The sequence below is a fragment of the Sus scrofa genome, chromosome 14 (assembly GCF_000003025.6).
Source record: "Sus scrofa isolate TJ Tabasco breed Duroc chromosome 14, Sscrofa11.1, whole genome shotgun sequence".
NCBI lineage: Eukaryota > Metazoa > Chordata > Mammalia > Artiodactyla > Suidae > Sus > Sus scrofa.
The window spans coordinates 5,635,241-5,656,134 of NC_010456.5; the positions used below are offsets into that span (position 1 = coordinate 5,635,241).

The 20,894-nt window shown below is 49.0% G+C and overlaps 1 long non-coding RNA gene across 1 annotated transcript in view; it reads right to left on the minus strand.

The window, feature by feature from the left end:
* Positions 1 to 13,487, minus strand: part of LOC102166756 — a 67,144-nt gene extending 53,657 nt beyond the window's left edge. Inside the window, exons 1-2 of the long non-coding RNA XR_299385.3 lie at positions 13,359 to 13,487; positions 12,638 to 12,722 (exon numbers count right to left, since the gene is read on the minus strand). This is a non-coding gene — a long non-coding RNA (uncharacterized LOC102166756). The remainder of the gene's footprint in view (positions 1 to 12,637; positions 12,723 to 13,358) is intronic.

A 20,894-nucleotide genomic window follows, 5' to 3' on the forward strand; every position in this document is an offset into this window, starting at 1 on the left:
CTTCCACCCGCTCCCCCTGCAACCCAGGGAGCGCCAAGTGTCAGCCAGCAGGCCTGCCCACCCAGCCTGGGGAGCCAGGAGCTGGATCGACATCAGTCCAGCCCAGCACAGGCACAGGAATGTCCTGGCAGCCCTTCAGGCAGCCTGCCAACCCCTTTGTTCAGGAGGCCGCGGAGGCTGCCTCGTCTCCCACGCCTGCGCGTGGGGCCCTGGACTTCAGTCTTGGCCAGGACAACATGACTTCTGCCCCCTGAGATCATCCTTAGCGAGGCCAGCCAGGCCAGCTGCAGCTGCCCACGACCAGGTGCTGCCACAGAAAGTGGTGAGGTGACCCTCAGCAGACCCAGGGCACGTGGCACAGCCAGGGTGCATAGGCTCGCACGCACCCCACCGGGGAATACAGCTCCCCACTCTGCTGCTGTGGGCCAGGTACATCCTGCCGACCAGTCCTAATTTCTAGCTAGTCCTTCCTCATCATCTGAGGGATTTGGGTTCACACAGGACCTTCCAGAAACCCGTTTCAGAATGCAACATGGCCTCAGTTTGTAGAGAGCAAACTGTATCAGAACATTTGTCCAAAATCACAATAGCGCTCGCTCTTGGAAGCATGAGTGAGGGATTCAGCTCACATCAAACGTGGTGTCAGAGCCTAGGGACTACAACCCAAATAACGGACAGTGAGCCTGGAAAGACAAACCTAAACACTCACAGGTACATTCTTTTTTTTTTTTTTTTTTCCTTTTTGGTCTTTCTGCCTTTTCTAGGGCCACTTCCCAAGGCATATGGAGGTTCCCAGGCTAGGGGTCTAATCGGAGCTGTAGCCACCTGCCTACACCACAGCCACAGCAACGCGGGATCCGAGCCGCATCTGCGACCCACACCACAGCTCATGGCAACGCCGGATCCTTAACCCACTGAGCAAGGCCAGGGATCAAACCCGCCACCTCATGGTTCCTAGTCGGATTCGTTAACCACTGCGCCACGACGGGAACTCCCCCAGTGACAGGTCTCTGGGAAATTAGAGATGTGAACATGCTCCACAGAAGAAAAGGAAGCAGCGAAGATACTAGGAGACACTGGCCAAAGAGAGCTGGGGGCAAAAGCACCAAGACAGAACAACGGCTCAGGCCTAAAGGGTTTTAGGAGAAGATGACAGCGGATTAATTACTGTCACAGGGAAGTCAGGTGAGGGGTGGGCTGCAAGGGGACACATCAGGGTCCTGGGTGGCTTTTGTCATCAGAAAGGTAGTTGGAAGAGGAAACAGGAAATGGAGTTGGAGGTAAGAGGCTAGGTGATTTTGAAGGAACTTCACTAAGATGGGAAGAGCAAGATCCTGGGAGATGGTGGAAAAAGAGTGTTTTCATTTGATTTGATGTTTTTAAAATTATGCAACAGTGGGTACCTATGACAGACTCCATGTAAGGTACCCATGAGCCCTCCACTAACCTAAGAACCTGAACATCTCTGGGACAACGCAGCACCCCACTGTGCTCTCCCCACCCCTCCAGGGAGAGTTCTCTAAGCTGGGACAGGCTGGACCCTGTTTAAGGCCTACGAGAAAGGAACCAATGAAGTGAGGAAGGGCCTCGGGGGAGTGCGGACTGGAAAGGCTACCAGCACAGGAGAGGTGAGTGGACAGAAACATCATGCCTCCTCTGCGCCTGGAGGAGAGGCGGTGAGGGCTGATGGAGACTTGGATGAGCTGGAAGATGCTAGATGAACCTCATCTTCCAGGGAGAAAGAGGGTTGGAGGAGGAGGAGAGAGGAGGGGAGAGGGAGGAGGGTGCAGGGAGGAGGGGGAGGGGGAGGGGAAGGTAAGGAGGAGGAAGAGGAAAAGAAGAGATGGGCCGGTATTGAGGTGATGCCCTTGAGGAGGCTGAGCTGATCAGACACATAAAGGCCACTGCCATGCAGAACTGAGGGCCTGCCTGGTGGATCTGTAGTGGCTCTGAGCCCCCCCCCCAATGTAATCCCCTCCCAGAGCGCTCCGCAAGCCAGGTGAGGATGGCTGGATTGACTTAAGATGCCAAGGTCATCAGGGCAGGTCTAGTCCAACAGGCATCTAGGCTGTTGATCAGAACTGGTGCTGGTTAGAACTGGATTGAACAGATAAGCCCTAGGATCTTGGCTGCCCAGAGGAGAATACGACACCAGGCAGGGGATGGGGGCTAGCCTGGGGGAAGGCGGAAGGATCAAGGGACTCGTAGCTCAGATCAGATGGCACAGTCACGTACTCACGGGAGGCCTCAAAGGAGCGCTGGAAAGTGCTCACAGGGTTTACATCCGGCTTTGACACCCATCAGCTCTGTGGCCTTGGGCACATTTTTTAACATCTCAAAACCCCCATGAACTTATTCATAACAATTCCTCTCTCAGGGGGTTGTCACAAGGCTCAAAGGAAAGAACGGTGCAAGTTCATTGTAAGCTGTGTGCAAACGTCAGCCTTGATGAATCAGTCAGGGAGGTCAGGGAAGTTTTCAGGTTTCAGGCAGGATTAGGATTCGGCAACTCATCCCTTGCTGTCATCTGTGTGGCTGCCTTTCCCTCACTCTGCCCTTGTCCTTCCGGAATCTCATTTGGTTGGTTCCTGACCAATCTCTAAGACCTACTGGAGTCAATTTGAATTCTAATCCAATCCTCCAAGGTGCCCCTCCAGCCTCAGCTGGGTGTCATCTATGAAATTAATGAGCGTGCTCTCTGTTTCATCATGTAGTTCATTGCTGGAAACATTAAATAGCCCAGGGCTCCAGGCTTCAAATTGCTCCAAATGGCCTCTCACACTCTCCAAGTTTTTTTGTTTAGAGACAGACAGTAGAAAGGCAGACTCTCCTGCTCTTAGATTTTAACCAAATCAGTGCCCACCTTCATTCTCACCCAGAGGCACAAAGGGACACCAGACATTTTGCAATAAAAATTAAGGCTGGGAGTTCCCACTGTGGTTCAGCGGGTTAAGAACCTGACATAGTCCCCAGGAAAAGGCAGGTTCGACCTCTGGTCTCACTCAGCTGGTTAAGGATCTGGCGTTGCTGTGGCTGTGGTGTAAGCCAGCAGCTGCAGCTCCAATTCAATCCCTAGCCTGGGAACCTCCATATGTCGTGGGTGTGACCCTAAAGAGGAAAAAAAAAAAAAATTAAGTCCAGAGTTCCTGCTGTGGCGCAGTGGGTTAAGAATCCACCTGCAGTAGCTCAGGCCACTGCAGAGGTGCAGGTTTGATCCCCAGCCTGCTGCAGTGGGTTAAAAGATCCAGCTTGAAAGCTTGGATTCAGTCCCTGGGCCCAGGAATTTTCCTGTGCCAAGGGTGCAGCCATAAAATAAAAACATTTTTAAAAAGTTGAGGTCCCTACACTTCCCTGAAGAGCCCTGCACTTCTACCTGCTGTGGCATTCTGTAGGAGAACCCGGACCCACAGCCTTGACCCTGACTCCTACCCGGTACCCTTCCTCTAAGAATCTTTGAGTCATCCTTCTTTCCATTCATGGTATTTAGTGTAGAAACAATAATTTACCAGTGGCGGAGGATTCTGGGGGCACCAGCTAGAAATATCTTGGAATGCAACCCAGTACTGTAAATCTGACTCACCCTGCTTCGCCTGCAGGCCAGTCCTGGGATCCAGAAGCCAGAGGCTACACATTTCTCCCTCCACACCTGCATGGTGCCACCCTCTCCCCTCCACACCTGCATGGTGCTCGAAGACAGCACCCAGCACTCATTCAACCTTTATTCACTACCAGTGAAATGCCAACCTTGGGCACTGGTGCACAGCCATGAATGAAACAAACATATCTTGTCCTGTGGATCCTACAATGCAGGCTCCCTCCTATTCACTGCCACCCCCAATCCCCTAAAAACCATAGTTCTCTACTCACCACCCCGATTTTAGTTGGCAAATCCTCCACTGACTTCTTCCCCTATGTGTTTAGGAAGCTCCCCTTTCACTGCTGATCTTCTGTTCCAGGACCAGCTCCCAGCTCACCCTTAGTTCTTCCAAACCCTCTTGGTCACCGTCCCTGCCCTTTTCTATTTTCTACCATCACTCCAGGTTGGGCCTAAGCAGGCATCCTTCCCTCTCTTATAGCTCCTCCCCCCTCCCGCCTGAGCCAACACCAACCCTCCTTCTCTCTTTCCCTTTCTGTCTCCATCCTGCCCACCTCCAGCCGAGTCAGCCAACACTAATTTGCATTTACAAAGCTACAACTCTGTAATTCTCCTCTGTGGCCCTCAAAGAGTCTTGGCCTTGGCTCTTCTATAACTGGGGAGGATGCTGGACATCAGATCGTGGTGCCCTAGTGTCTCACATCTCAAGGCAAGAGAGCTAGGGCTTTGCTGGGAGAAGGTGGGAAGGATGCCCCACAGCTCCCTTCATGAGGGATCAGACTCAGTGCCCTTGGGTCCACTGGCTCGTCAAAGCTGCAACAATGACAACTGCGGCCACACTTGATCTGGTGCTAGTCACCAGGCATCCAGAAATGATTAAGATGCAGCACAGTGCATGAAACTAACATGGAACCAGAGAAACAATGAGAACAAAGGCCGCAGACAAAGTACAGAAGAAAGACATTTTTTTTTTCTTGGAGAGATCAGGAATATTTCATAGAGGTGACACGCAGAGTCAAAAAAAAAAAAAGCAAGTAAAGAAAGTGTAAGCACTGACACTGTTTCTAACTTGGCAATCTGTCAACTCCACAGAGAAATAATTTCTGCCTACCCTACTGAGCACACAGAGCAGCTGAAACACGTGTGTCAACAGGCATCTAAGCACATGCATGTGCACAAGCGCCAGCATCATCAGCCATGGGACAAAGGCTCAGCAGTAGTTTCCTTTTAAGAAGTTACAGAACAGCCGAAGAGGAAGGAGCTTGAAGGGCAAAGGGCAGACCCATCTTCATAGCTCTTCTCTATTGTCCCCACCAACCCAACAGCCCAATGGAGACCTCATCAATCCTACTTTCTGAGCACCTCCTGCAACTCTGTATTTCTCCCCACTGCTTTGTCACTTCCTAAATCAGATCCTCATCATCTCTCACCACAATTACCAACAGTAGTCTCCTAACTGGTTCCCCTGCCTCCATTCTGATCATCTTCCAAACCACTGTCCCCATGCAGCCATGATGTCCTTTCTGATGCACAGATCATGTCCCCCTTCTTCAGCAGCTTCCCACTGCCCTTTGCCCAGTGAAGTTCTGCACGTCTGCCACGCATGGCCCCCACTGATCTTTCCAACATGGGGTTTCACGACCCTCCCCACACACCCAGGCTTGATGCCCCAGGCATGCTGCACTGTTCTCTCCTACCTCCATCTCGCACATGCTCTTAGCTCTTCCTGAAATGCCTCTGTCCTTCCCACCCTCCTACTGCTTCTGCATGGCTGATCCACAGTTACCCTTGAGGCCTCAGACTAGGTGTTCCATCCCCTTTCCTGGCCCCCATCTGGGGTGGGTACATGCCCTCCCACCCCATCATCACAGGGTAACATGATCACCTGTCTAGTCATCTTGTTCCCATGAGACTCTCCGCTTGGAGAAGGCAGAAATGGTGCTTGTGTTTGAGACTGTCGTATCTGCGACCCTAAATCAGTACTTGTTGAGTTAGAGGTGCTCGATATTTATTGAACAGCTGGATATGCTGACTCCTTAGTAAGGCTCCACCTTCTGCATTGGCTTCCTGACTGAAATGAAGCATTTTGTGGTTTCTCCTGAAAAATAATAGAGTCCAAATCTATCAGAGGTGGGGAGGAACTTGGAAGTCACTAAGTTCAAGTCTCTGGTGTCAACTGAAGGAATTGAGCCCAGAAAGCAGGGACTCCCCTGGGCTAGAAGGAGAAACACCATGATTGTTATGCTAGTATTGTATGTGGTCATTAGGGTGCCTGCCAACATCCCACACAAAGCAGCCCCCAAGAGCCCTGTTACCAGTACAAAGCATTTTCTCATCCTCATCTCATTTCTTATTTTAGCCATACAACGCCTACAAAGTTAGTTGAGCGGGTGCTCTCAATGGCCCCATTATACTGATGAGGAGATTGAGGCTCAGAGAGCCCAAGCCACAAGTCCCGGGGATGAAGGAAGGCTCCTCCGTATCCAGAATCCATGCTATTTCCCCCTCACCACACAGCATCTGGCCCTTTGCCCTTTCCCTACAATAGGACTGGATGCCAGCAAGGAGCGGGATGATGCAGCCAATGCCATGTTGCCATGGCAGCACATATCCAGAATGCTGATAGGGTCACAGCCCACAGACCGCCCCCCCCCCCCGCCCCAGAATGAAAGACCCCAGCTGAACTGACACTGAGTCCAGAGCTATGAGAGTAAATGGAGAGGCAGCAGCTCTCAGACTTGCCAGCATTCAGCCAGGTGCTTGACTTTATTTAAGAAAATTATTTTTCATTCAGTCTCCTGGGCAATGGACTATGTCCTGCCTTTTTAAAGCGAGATTGGCTAGCTGGAGCTGACTTGACACATCCCTCCAGTTTCCCTATGCACACTTAAACATTCTGCCAAAACTAATATCTTTATTCCTAAAACCTTCCATTCACGTAGGGCAAGCAGCGTCTGCCTGAGCTGTACGGAGCGTGCACTTCAGCCTTTATATTACCCAGAGGAATGAGCTGCTATTATGAAATCATTAAATTAATAACTTGGTAATATAGGCAGATATATAAAACAATCTGTTCATAGAACAAAAGAAATTACCACGATCCAAACATTCATAATTTAATTTAACAGCAAATTAAAGTAGCATACATAATTTTAGCCTCAAAATGTCAATAGAATTATGTAAATACAGCGCCGAGGCCTATTGCTCTGTGTCTGTATGTGTGTATGTGTGTGTGCAAGTGCGCGTGCACATGTGTGGTTGCGAGTGTTAAAGGAGGGCGGAGTGCAGGACTGACACTTCCCTCCAGTAAGCCTCTCTTCTTCGCAACAGAGAAGCAACTGACAGAAATAGATGAGGTGCCCAGCTTTTAATTAAGAATTTATTAAACATTCAAAGAGCAGTAAAGGAAAAAAGCTAGCAAGGCGCTCTGCTGGCTGCCAGAATTGGGTGCTGAGCAAAAAGGAAAACTCACAGAGGAGAAGGGTCCAGCAGGGCTGTGCCGAGGCTCCCGCAAAAAGAACAAGCATCAGAGCCCAGTAGGCCTGGATCAGGGCATCTCAGTGAGAAGATGGAGCTTAGGAGCAAGGAGATGGGGGGGCGTGGCTTCTGGCCAGGGTGAAATTCTTTTGGGGGAATGACCAGAATAGAGGAGCTATTCTCCTGCCCAGCATTTGGCAGGAGCTGCCTTCCACCCCGGGCAGCTCTGAGGTGGGTAAGGAGGCTTGGGATGGAGGCAAACTCACCACACATAGAATAAGCTGGATGGGCTCTGGCTTATTCCGGTCAATGCCGCAATCCACCTGCTGTGAGCTGTGGTGTAGGTCACAGACGCAGCTCTGATTCAGCCCCTAGCCTGGGAACCTCTATATGCCGCATGTGTGGCCCTAAAAAGCAAAAAACAAACAAACAAAGAACCTGACATAGTGTCCGTGAAGATGTGGGTTTAATCCCTGGGCCTGCTCACATTTCTTAGGTTCAATCCCCGGCCTCGCTCAGTGGGCTAAGGAGCTGGCATTGCCGTGAGCTGTGGTGTAGGTCACAGATGCAGCTCAGATCTGTCATGGCTGTGGCTGTGGCGTAGGCTGGCAGCTATAGCTCTGATTTGACCCCTAGCCTGAGAACTTTCATATGCCACTGGTGCGTTACTAAAAATATAAAAAATAAAATAGTCTAAACGGGGAATGCAAGGGACAGGGAGAGACGATGAGGACAGTCTTGACAGGACTTCTGAGGTGGGGATGAGTCTGCACAGGCTAACGACTGTTAACAAACAACCACGAAATCTAAGTAGTGTAACACAGTAAAGGTTTACTTCTCACTCATATCACAGTACAAGTATGGGTGAATGGAGAGCCTCGATCCACGCAGTCATTCAGGGACCCAGGCCTCTTCCACCTGGTGGCCCCCATACAGTCCTCAACGACCACATTCTGCATATGACCAGCTTCTCCAGAGTTCATTTCAGTCGATGTGCCTACATACTCCCACACAAACCAGCTTAGAAACCTCACTGTCCTCCTCTTCACTCTCCTCCCATAAGCCTTGAGATTCCAACCAGCAAGTCTCTCAAATTCACCCTCCACTTTTCTCTCCACTGCCCCAGTCACTGCTTCCGTTCCAGCTTCACAGAAGCATCGCTCACTGCCTCTCATATTGAGAGTTCCCGCAGCCTCCAAACAAGCCCCACACGGCTCACATCTCATCCAACCTTCCTGTCATTGTTTGGTCTTAACCTAGGTTTCATTGGACCTGCTCTCAGGTAGGCAATGGGGAAACCACATGCATTATCGCATCACAGCCTCTCCAGAGGCAGATGCACTTCTAGTGCCCGTTTACAAAAGAGCAAAGTGAGAGTTGGAGAGCTTTGACCATCATGCCAAGGTTACGCGGGCGACAAGTGCCAAAGCCCTGAGTCCTACAGGGCCATCAAACACCAACTAATAATAAAAGCTGGCACCAACACAGGGCTATATTTCTGGCATGGTTCTAAATGCTTTACACCTAACAGTTCCTGTAATTTTCACAACAATTCCATGAAAAGAAAAAAAAAGATGATGTCCATCTCCACTTTACACTAGACAACTCAAGGTAAAAAGAAGTTAAGTATGCCACTCAAGTTAATCCAGCCGGCAAAGAATGAACAGAGATTCAAGCCCTGGGCAGTCTGATCCTCAAAATAACTACCACAGACCATCCCACAGGGTGAGGGCACACTCTTCCTCCAAAACTTGCAGAATAAACCTCACTCTCTGCAGCCTGAGAACCAAAGCCCAGCCCCAGCCCTACACCTGGCCACAATCTATGATCTACACACCCTGTGGCTGCCATACCCAATAGTCATGCCCTTCCCACACTTTACATTGTCCCTTCACCCCCACCCCGGGGGGGGGGAGGGTCCTTCAGAATCTCTCCATCCATAAATATCAGGTTAATCTTTACTAGGTTCAACCGCCTGCTATCCAGTCTGGATGCCCACCCCAATATCCAGGACCGCTTTATAATTCATTCAACCAAATGTATCAAATTCTTCGGCCAATCTACATGCCAAGCACTAGAGAGAACACTGATAAAAGGGACAGATTCAGGTTCCATGGTCAAGACAGTGCCAGACAAGTAATCATCATCTGACCGTCTTCCGGGAACCCTTGGATTACCATGAACAATGTCTGCGTTTGTCTTTGTCTCTACAAGGTGGGCTTCCAGAGGGGTCGACACCGTATCTATCAAACTCTGTGTTCCCCTCCACGTACTTTGATCTTGGTAAATAAACTCAGAAAATGTGTTTGACGAATCAATGTTGAATGACTCAATGGACCCCCATGAAATTACAAATCTCATCAGATAAAACCTAGCCCTATAATGAGTCATGAGCTGGCGGAGTAGACTGTCTTCATCTCCGAGGAGGGCCAGCCTCTGCACAGGCTGCTAGCCTGGCTCTCTTTCTGTGAATGCTGTTCATTTGCATCGCAGTCAACGTTTTACCAAATATTTTCACATCCACTTTTCTCATTTGATTCTCCATGGCAGGGAAAGATAATCTTTTGCACTGGCTTGAAATTAATTTTCTATATGTTCATAAGCATGTTTTGATTGCTCATGATTAAGTTGTCAAACTAAAGAAGACTCCAGAATTAAAGGCAATGTCCCCAGAGTCATAAGCGGGAGGGAGAGTGTCTGGGCTCACAGAGACTTGGGACTGAATCCTTATCTAGTCAATGGAGGCACCAACCTCATGGGGCCATATCAGGTTTAAAGGAAATAAGGGTACACACAGAACTTGGTACAGAGTAAACACTTAATAAATATGAAAAAGGCGAAGTGTTCTTTACTAATAATAGCAGTAAGGCAAGAATTAGATTGTTGAACAGATCAGGAAACTGAGGTTCTGAAAAGCTGGGTTTAAGTGACTTTCCCAAATCACTGAGTACGTTTGCCTTAAGTTCCAAAGTGAAGGTCATTTCTAAGCCTTCAGCCTTTCTTGAGAGCATAGCTCCTTCTGGAATCTCGCCCAGCCCTAGCTCAGATCGTAATTCACACTCTAGAGAAATGTTTCACACTTAGAAACCTGCCTCTTCTCCGCTCTGAGTGGTTCATTCAAAAGTTCCAGTTCAATATCCGCATTTGAAAGACATGATGTTTTCCACTGGTTTGAAATTAATTTGCTGTAATTCACACCAGTGTATTTTGATTGCTTTTGATTAAGTTTAACAAACTAAAGAAGTCTGCTGAAATTAAACATCAAAGTAAACAATCCCTTTTCTAAGGCTCCTTGTGCATAATTATCAGCCTTGTCATTCTTGCTAAATATATCTATTATGTGACAGCCCCTATGCCCGGGTAGTTGTAATTAATACAGAATCCCAAAATCAATTCTAGAGAAATCCTCTAAAATCAAGGGAAACTCATTTGCATAACTGCTAAAATATCTGAATGAACTAGTTTGAAACCAACATGAAAAGAAAGGGGCTTTTGCAGGTCAGGGTTTCTTTGCAAAAATAAATAAATAAAACTAGCTGCATATTTAATATTGGGTTTGTTATAAAGAAAAATAGGTCTTTGGTGGAAAGTATGAATAAACAGGTAAATGGCTCTTTGCAGCAGTCACTTTGCAGAATGCCTCACCAAAATTAATGGCTAATAATTAACCACCCAAGCAACTAATGTGTTGAGAAAAGTTCACAGGCAGCTTTGTAACAGTGCCGAAAATGATGAAAATTAGAGTTAATATGGTTTTATTAAAATGTGGGGAAATTACTTAAATATGTGTATAAGTGGGGGAAAAAAGACCTCTCCCTGCCTCCATGTATTTACTTTCATGCAGGGAAATACAGAATTAAATACCTGCGATGGAGCACACCTGCCCACTGCAAAACTCTCTCTGCTGCTTAGAATCTGAGTGACTCTGGACACAAGATCCATTCTCCTGAAGCCTCATGGAAAAATAAGGAGCACAGGCTAGGTTCCCAGCTCACCAGGGTGGGGGGTGGGCGGGGTGGGGAGCAGGGAACACTCAGCTTATCTTTCTCTGTGGGACCCAGTTCCTCCAACTGCAGCTCTTCTCCATACACACCAATTATTAATGATAATAATAACAAGGAAAAAGAATGTTTATCAAGAGCTTATCAACCCCTGGGCTAAGCACTTTTCTTGCATTACCACTTTTAATCTTCACAACAACCCTCTGAGAAAGTTACTATCAGTATCATCTTTTTTGAAAAGTTTAAACAACTTTTTAATGAGGAAACTAAGTCTCAGAGAAGGCAGTCAGCTAAGAGGCAAAGCTGGCTTCTGAAAGCATGAGCCCGTGTATTTATTTAATGTATTTATTTACTTTTGGAGCCTGTGTATTTAAACATTGCATGATGCCCTGGGGAGGGGATTTCAAACCCGGACCTGCATGGGTGAGCTTCAGGGGCAGTGTAATCTCTGAAAACATTACAAAAATGTTTGTATATGTGCATTTTGCAAAGAAGTATCCAAAACAGTCACCTGATTCTTTTTTTTTTTTTTTTTTTTTTTTTTGGCCACACCTGCAGCAGGATAAAGTTCCTGGGCCAGGGAGCAAACCTGAGCTGCAGGTGGAGGCAACACTGGATCCTTAACCCACTGCACCACAAGGGAACTTTGGCCTGATTCTCAAAAAGAGTCCCCAACCCCCAAAATGTTAAGGTTAGGCATTTTACACTGAACCAGTTCCAAAAGCCTAGACTATTTTTCGGTCCAAGGACAAGGAACATCAGCATTGCCTGGGAGCTTGTGAAAAAATGCAAATCTTGGGCCCCATTTCAGACACACTAAATAAGAATCTGGGTCTCAGCAAGACCCTAGGAGAAGGCTGTACCCCTACCCCAGGTTGCAGGAACGAGGAAGATCTACCTGGATGCAGCAACACACGCAATAAGTGATGACAAACCATCAGCCAAGGGACCATGGAGGGGGATAAAAACATTTCAAAACCAAGGAAAATGCCCAAGCAAAGGTATGAGGGATGCAACCTCAGGGGATGCTCTGGGGAGCCACAAGCACACTAAACTGCTGGCCTGTGCGGGGTGAGGCCTGGGGTTTTAGAGGCATGAGGTGGATAGGATGGTTCAGGCCCTGCTAAGGGCTTGTAACGCACACAGAAGAGAGGAGCGTGGCTGTTTACACAGGAGCCCGAGGTAGTCAGATGCACATTTTAGAAAATCACTCGGGTGCCAGAGTAGAGGCTGGACACAGCCCTGGGAGTTACTAAGAGAAATCGTCCCTACCTTCCTCTCATCACTTCTCCAGCACTGGGTTCTCTCCCCCTTGGTATCAAACCTACACACACCACCCCCTGCTTCTGCTCCCCAATATATGTGACCTGAGTCCCAATGAACTGGATCCAGATAGCTGATAATTTGGTTGGATGCCTGCTCCCCAAGAACAGGCCTGCGACTGTCTCCCTGGCCACCAACCAATCCCCAAGAGAACCTGGCACTGAGGAAGTGCTCAGTGAGGATGTGTTGAAGAAAGGAATAATAATGAGATTGAGTAAGAGTTTCTCCCAGGAGCACTTACCCTTCTGGGGGCCCCTCAGGTATAAATGTGCACAGTGAAGAGGGTCTTCATCCTGGTCCTGCAGGTCTGTCCCGATGCAAAGCACCTAGAAAATGGAACAGAAATTCTGTTGCAGTGGGGAGTTCCTGTTATGGCTCAGGGGAAACGAATCTGACTAGTATCCATGAGGATGCAGGTTCAAACCCTTGGCTCACTCAAGAGATCGAGGATCCTGCATTGCAGTGAGCTGTGGTGTAGGTCACAGACCTGGCTCAGATCTGGTGTTGCTGTGGCTGTGGCATAGGCCCGCAGCTACAGCTCTGATTCGACCCCTAGTCTGGGAACCTCCATATGTTGTGGGTGCCGCCCTAAAAAGCGAAAAAAAAAGAAAAAAGAAAAAAAAAAGAAATTCTGTTGCAGTGCACTTGTCTGGTTAACAAGTCCTGTGAACTAAGACTGAAGAAGGGGGCCCTGCCCGACAAAGGGTGTAGCTGGAAGGGCGGGGGCGGGGCAACGAGGGTTCTGGGGCCATTTTCCTTTTACTTTTCCGCCTCTTCCCTGAGTCCCCCCACACTTGTATCCCATAGGATAAGCATTTATTACACGCCTCCCATATGATAGGAAGCAAAGGGCTAAGAAATACAAAAGTTGGTAAGTGGAAGTCCCTCTCCTTGTGGCATAGACACGAAAAAAAGAGAGTAAGTCCCCACCCCCGGAAGATTCTAAGCACAAACACCTTTACCTAAAAGTTCCCCTGAGTCGCCTTTGGGGCTGACCTCGCAGATCCTGAGCTGATCAAACTCCACCGCGGAGATGGGGAGTATCGAAGACGACGCTGGGCGCCTTCCGCCATTGCTTTGAGGATGCTGCCCGCGCATGTGCGGGATGTGCAGTGGAGGCCCCGCCCAGCCAAGCTCCGGCGCCTCCCAGCGCTGTGCCCCGTCTGCCCAGAGGGGGCGCCTTTTCTAATTCACAGAAAGGCACCTCAAGGGCATCGCAGCCAGGGCCTCCTTAAGACCAGCTCGAGACTCTGCTTGTGGCCTGAAATTGAGGAGCAATTTCACTTTGTGAATGCCTAGTAGGGCTCACGCACTGTGCTAGGAGCTGGACAGGCATTATCTAATTTAATTCTTGCAACAATCTGGTGTACTCGGATCTCTGCTTATGGATGAAAAACTGAGGCTCAGGGAGATAGAGCTGATCCCTGAGTTGAGAGTGATGGAGGGGTGCAGCTGGGACTGACCTGTCTCCGTTCTGCTCAAAGCCCAGCTACCTTCTCCCCTACCCAGCCTGCTGAGCCAGAGACCCCAGGATGCCCATCCCTCCCCCTCGCGCTGCCACTTCCTATTCCTTCTTTTATAGTAAACACTAAACAAGGAAGTAAAATCAATGAAAAATAATAAGCATTAAAAAACGACTCCATAAAAAGATAAAAATAGTAAAAACAGAAAAAGACCTAAAAACAGTAAAAATATGGCTTCTCAAAAAAATGGGCAAAATCAGCAAGGGGCACCGGCTGAGGAGATTAATCTGAATGTTAGCATCTCAAATAAAACTGTGCCCAAGAGGCAAGCCAGAGGCCCAGTGCAGGGAGCACCAGCTTTAAAATATGGGGGAGGATTTGGAGGTTGGACTCCAGTCTCCATAGCCCCCTTGCCCTGGTTGGCCAAGTCAGCATTCATTGTAGTAGTGCAGGAAGGCCCCCTGGAGGAGATGGCATTTAGCTGAACTTTGAAGTTGGCCTACCATTGGAGAGAGCAGTCTTCTTAGGAGAGGAGAGCCTTAAAAACAAAGTCATGGAGGAGTTCCCTTGTGGCACAGCAGGTTAAGGATCAGGCATTGTCCCTGCAGCGGCTCAGGTAGCTGCTGTGGCATGGTTTTGAGTCCTGACTTGGGAAATTTCCACATGGCCCATGGATATGGCAAAAAAAAAAAATAGAAATTTTTAATTAAAAATTAAAAACAAAGTCGTGGAGACAAGATGGTGCTGAATTTTGGAAGACCTGCCTGGAGCAAGTCCTCGCCTAGGGGAGGGGTGATGCCAAAAGGGAAAGAGTTGGTTTAGAACCAGTGAGGGAGAACTTCAAGCCCCAGTCCAGTAGTGCGGACCAAGCGACTCTGCCCCTATGAAACAAGGAGAGAGGGTCAGAGGATCCCCCCAGGAAGCTTCACGTTCACCTGTGGCTCTATCCCAGCCAGGGGCGGGGGCTAAAGGGTAACATTGCTAACTCAAGGTCACAAACCATGTGAGAGGCTCAGGCCGTGCCAGACCTCAAGGGAGCTGAGTCCTTTGCTGAATAAGGACTTGGCCCAGTTTTGCTCCCTGGAGTGACTGTATGTCGGGAGGATGTAAAGTCTCCTTTACAGAACAGCAATTCCTCTTGGCAGGATGTGAGAAGTCTGGTGGGGTTGCTGACCGGCCTCTCCTCTGGCAAGAGGATGGGTCTGGGGAGCAGCTCAGTGATGGTGGTTAGAGCAGGGGAGGGGAGGGGAGGAAAGCACACACAGGGAGAGGGCACAGAAGGGAGAAATGTCCCTTCTAAACGGCGGGCTTTCAGCAAGCTAAGTCCTGGGATAATGTGCCAACTGCAGCCCCTGCTGCCGTGGCAGCCCCCTTCCTCCCATCACACCCCACACACCTCTCCCTCTCCCACCCAACATACAACCACACACCCGCAAACACAGTCAACGCTGCATTCCTTCACAGCCTCACACCCTCACACTCACTCTCGGGGACATTCCCACACTTCCCTTCCCACGCATGGACTCACGCTCACTTTACACACTCACACTCAAGCATCACAAGCCAAGCTTCAACTCAGATTAGTAGAGTTTTCATCTGCCTCAGCAAAATTAGTTTTAAAAGGGCAATATACAGAACTTTTCCCTGATGCTGTGTTTATTCAATTTGAAGGACTCCACTGTATTCTGAGATCCTGTCCCTTCTCTCTTGTTTTGCACAGGACAGTGGATTCTTAAATAAGGGGGGTGAAATTCCCATCGTGGCTCAGCAGTTAACGAACCTGACTAGGATCCATGAGGATGAGGGTTCGATCCCTGGTCTCGCTCATTGCCCTGAGCTGTGGTGTGGGTCGCAGACGCAGCTCAGATCTGGCGTGGCTGTGGCTGTGGCATAGGCTGGCAGCTGTGGCTCTGATTCGACCCCTAGCCTAGGAACCTCTATATGCCACCGGTGAGGCCCAAGAAAGGGTGGTGATAACAATGGCAGAGTTTGTTTCTTCATAGCCTTTCTTGGCAAAACACAAAGTTGGTAATCCTGTATCAATTTCCAGCCAGTATGTGTTTCATCCCATCTGTGAGCTCAGGAGTTGAGTGGTCTCAGCCTAAGCCTGAACCACAAAGGCTGGACTTCCAGCCTCCAGAAACGAGAGGAATAAATGTCTTATTACTCAAGCTCCTCTCATCTGTGGTATCTTGTTAGAGCAGCCAAGCCAACTAAGGTCTCTCTGCTCAGCCTGATTCCATGGGCTGCAGGTAACCTCTGCCTGAGCGCACAGGTTCCAGAAGCCATTTCATGCCAGCTGTGCACCTACGGGTCACCACTTGGTGCCACGGGGCTGGGCACAATGTTACAACATCGCATGAATTAAGGGGTAGGCTTCGTTGGAGAAAGGGAAATTTACAAGCCCGAGTCAGCCAGAAAAGGGAAGGCCCCACCCCATCCTCCCCTCACCCCACAGGAAGGGATCCAGCCACTCCTCTGGGCAGTGGCCATAACCTGTCTGCTCTCCCTCTGAATAGAGTAAGTAGGATATATAGGCGGGGAACCATTGCTCCCATCTGAAAGTTGACATCATTGAGGCTCCAAGCGGATAAGTACCCAGGAGGATACCCTCCAGAGTCTGGTCCCATGGCTCCCAGTCAGTCTGGGCAACACAAGGGCTCAGGCCCCATCTCCAGCCCTCTCTAGGCCTTGGGAGAAGGCTGGGGACGGCCTCACTCGCCCCATCCTGCCTTCCCTGCCCTCACCATCCCTGTAAGCCTCCTGCTCCTGCCTCGACCCACCCCGCAGCTCTAGGCTGCTTGGACTTGGGCTGCATCCGGACGCCTTCATTCCCCAGGACATCTGGGCCCACCTCTCCCTGCAGGACTAGTCTGCACACAGCTGGGTTGGCAACTGATCTTAGGTTAATAACAGGCTGAGCCTGGATCCTACTGAGCAGCGGGGTGTTAATGGCTTGGTTAGGGGATGGGGGCGGTGAAAAAGTTCAGTGAGTGAAAGAGATACCTGCGCATCAGCCCTGGGGTTTGGAAAAGGAGAGCGGGGCGGTGGCGGTGTTGGGCAGCAGGAGGAGAGGGGGAGCAGGGGAGAAAATCACACCGAAAAGGAAAGAAAAGAGGAGATGGAGGAGGCGAAGAAGGGGATGTGAAGGCGAACAGAAGAGGTCAGGTGGTCCCTGGTGTGGACCACAGACCCATCGCCCTGAGCAAGCAAAGTCCTTGGCTCCTTACCCCAGTTTTGTGGCTGTCCTTGCAATCTGTCAATGCAAAACACCTTTCTGGACTTTCAAGAGGTTGCAAACCACCAGACAAGGGACACCTCTGTGTCTGCCGTCACCTCCCCTTCCCTTAGCATCCCTGGCCTTCTATCCATATCCTTTTTCCATCTCACTCATTTTCAGGCCCCCCTTCCCCACCCCTCCTGCAGCCCCCACCCTCCATCTCAGCAGAACAAATCCACATCTTCCCCTATTGATTTGCTCCCTCTGTGCATACAGCGTGTGGAACAAGCAAGGCGCACAATGTTCTTTCTATTGGGCCACCATGCAGCTCGATGAATGGGCAAAGCTGACGCTGGCAGCTGTACAGTGGTTGACAGCAGCACATGCATATCTTCCCTATGATGCAGAGGGTTGCACTCAATTGGGTATTTACACAGGCTGGGGCTATTAATAGACACGGGTGTCCATAGACTGTAGCTTCCAGAGGCCTTGGCCCTTCAACCTGCGGTCCAAGGGGACCTCACTGAAATTATACCACCTGTTGTCAAAATAGTTCTGAAAGAGAGTTTTCCCTGTTTTTCTGAGCAGAGAGTGCTCAAAGGCACAATATTACCATCCACCATATATTGAGCATCCATTTACTGAGTATCTATCATGTGCTGGAGTTTCACATACATTATCTTTGATGTTTCTAAAAAGGGTCTGAATAGAAAGACCTTTTCTATTCATTGGTCTCCCGACTTTACAGATAAGGAAACTCAGGTTCAGCAAGATTAGGGAATTGGCCACCAGCCCCAGAGAAGGCCAGAGGTATGTCTGAGGTCAGAGCCAGGGCGATCTTGCCAATATACCACAGAAGGCGCTTCCTATCACCTTCCATGTACCACCAAGCCACAGCCAGCTGCTCATCACTGTGAAATTAAACTTTTCTAGTCTCCATACATCTTTCTGTTCTCAAAGCCCAGCACATTTTTCGGGGCACAAACACGGACTTAGTAAATGGTTATGGCTAACGAGAGAGCCACACAGGCAAACAAAATCCTGAATAATAAAAGTCCTGCCCAATAGGACTCTCACGTAACTAAAACAACTCCTCGAGCTTTGATTTGAAGTGTATCAGGTAAATCACAGCGGAAACAGCCTTGTTTCCGACTGTGGTAGCATGAAGATGGGCCCTCATCTGAGGTCAGTGGACTAGACTGCTAGTGGGGTGGATTAAGGGACATATGCATGCCTGCAGTAGGGTCAGTGTCCTGGCCCCACAGTCTGTGTGTCCATGGACTCTCTTGCTTAGAGAGAATTGATCAATACAAGTTTGATGCCAAAGCCCGAGAAAACTCCTAACATTCAGCAGAATCAAGAGACCTGATGAGGTCCTACTTTGTTTAGAGCACTACCTTAGGTATTGAACAAAGTCTAGAATTATAACAATGTTCCCCACATGTACATGATGTTATAGTAATGAAACAGGAGAACAGCCAGAGACAACAAGAAAACTTTTGATAGTCAGAATGGAAAAGTACAGACTAACTGAGACGACTCTCAGTTACCCTGACAATTCAATTACCCAAGCTAACCAAGTCTCCGTTCATCAAGGTTCCAGTGCTGTTGGGATTGATTCTACACATTCCTTATACCCTGATGACCAAAATGTTCCATAAATGTGTCCTTCCCAAATATAAAATAGATGTATAGCTTTCAGTTCTCATCAGCTTCACCCCACCCCTGCTTGTATCAGCGACTCCTCTCATTGCCCAGTACACCTCTTTCTGAGTATATTTCTTTTTCTTTTGTTCTTTTGTTTTGCTTTTTACATTTGCACCGACAGCATATGGAAGTTCTCAGGATAGGGGTCGAACCAGAGCTGCATCTGTGACCTAAGCCACAACCAGAGCAACATCAGATACAAGCTGCATCTGTGACCCATGCCACAGCTCACAGCAACACCGGATCCCCAACCCATTGAGCAAGGCCAGGGATTGAACCCGTATCTTCATGGAGACTATGTCGCGTCCTTAACCCACTGAACCACATCAAGAACTCCATTCTGAGTCTATTTCTGAGTTTGAGGGGTCAGGAGGTGGAAAGAAACCACGCTCTAGAGTCAGCCAGGCTGAGCTCAACGTTGATCATCTACTTACCACCAGCTTTATGACACCAGGCAAGTTCATGTACCCTGCAGGCCTCTGTCTCCTTACCTCTAAAGGGGACATGACAGCATCTACTCCGTGGAGTTCATTATTTATTCATATATATCCTCATTTCACTCCCGATAAGTTTGGAGAGGGCTTATGAGATCACATTAGGACAAGAAGATAAAAGTGGAAACTGATATCAGGAAAGGAAAAGAATTGAGGTAGGGGTAAAGCAGAAGCCAGAAATGAGGCTGGAAAAGTGAAGACGGCAAAGATCTGGGACCTGGCTACACACGTGGTCCCAAATGCTTTAGAAGCCAATGCAGAAAGGGAAGGTGGTCACTGATGTCGTTTGCAAGGTTCCCAAGAGAAACACCAGATGACCAGAGGTATAGCCATACTTGGTACTGAGGATGGAGAGGATGGTCTCTGTGGAAGCCTCTTAAGGCGGACCTCACATGATGCCACCGAGCTTTTTAGCTTCTCCCAGTATGGACTGGGAGCACCCCACCAAAGTCCCATCTAGTGAATGCAGTAGGATTCATGGAAGGGAATGATGGAAGGACAGAGGGACGAGATCTCAGCGCCCAACGCTAGTGATAGGACTTGATCTAGGATAGATGTCAGACTCCAGGCTTTAGACTCCAGGTCGTCACTTGAACCGTCTCCTTAAAGAGAGTTTCTCTTAGCCGAGTGTTTGAAAGTCAGTATCGAAAGACAGTGAACTCAGGGTTTTCCATCCTGAATAGCACCTGGTATGCATCTATTCTGAGCAGCCTTCTCAAACCCATGTACTTTATTTATTTGTTTGTCTGTTTTTGTCTTTTTAGGGCCACACCTGCAGCACATGGAAGTTCCCAGGCTAGGGGTCGAACTGGAGCTACAGCTACAATCTACACCACAACTGCAGCAATGCCAGATCCAAGCCGTGTCTGCAACCTACACCACAGCTCATGGTAATGCCAGATCCTTAATCCACTGAGCAAAGCCAGGGATCAAACCCACAACCTCATAGTTCCTAGTCGGATTCTTTAACCACTGATCCACGACAGGAACTCCTAAACCCATGCACTTTAACCAGCAGCAAAGCCAAGGGTGAGAGTGGCATCCTCTCGTGGGAGCTGAGCTGAGGCGCCCTTCAAGGAGAATGGCTCTGGGGAAGTCATTCCTTCTCCGACTGGAGGAGCCAAGCGGCAGGCAAAACTGTGATCCTCCTTGGTAAATAGTCTTGGGTCAACCCCAGGGTGCATGCATGGCCATAGGAATTTTCACTTGGAATTTTTTTTTTTCCCCCTTAGGTCTGTGCCCAGGGCATATGGAAGTTTCCAGGCTAGGGGTTGAATCAGAGCTCCAGCTTCCAGCCTACGCCACAACCACAGCAACGGGGAATCCAAGCCACATCTACAAACTACACCAGAGCTCATGGCAACGTCCAATCCTTGATCCACTGAGTGAGGCCAGGGATAAAACCAGCATCCTCATGGATACTAGTCAGGTTCTTAACCCACTGAGTCACAAGGAGAATTCCTGGAATTTTTTAAGTGTTTTAAGGAGGAAGACCATACTGCTGTTCATAGATGAAGAAAATAGGCACAAGGCCACACAACTAAGAAGTGGAAAAACCTGGATTTGAACCCAGGCTGTCGGATTCAAAGTTTATACTCCTAGCCAAGCACAATT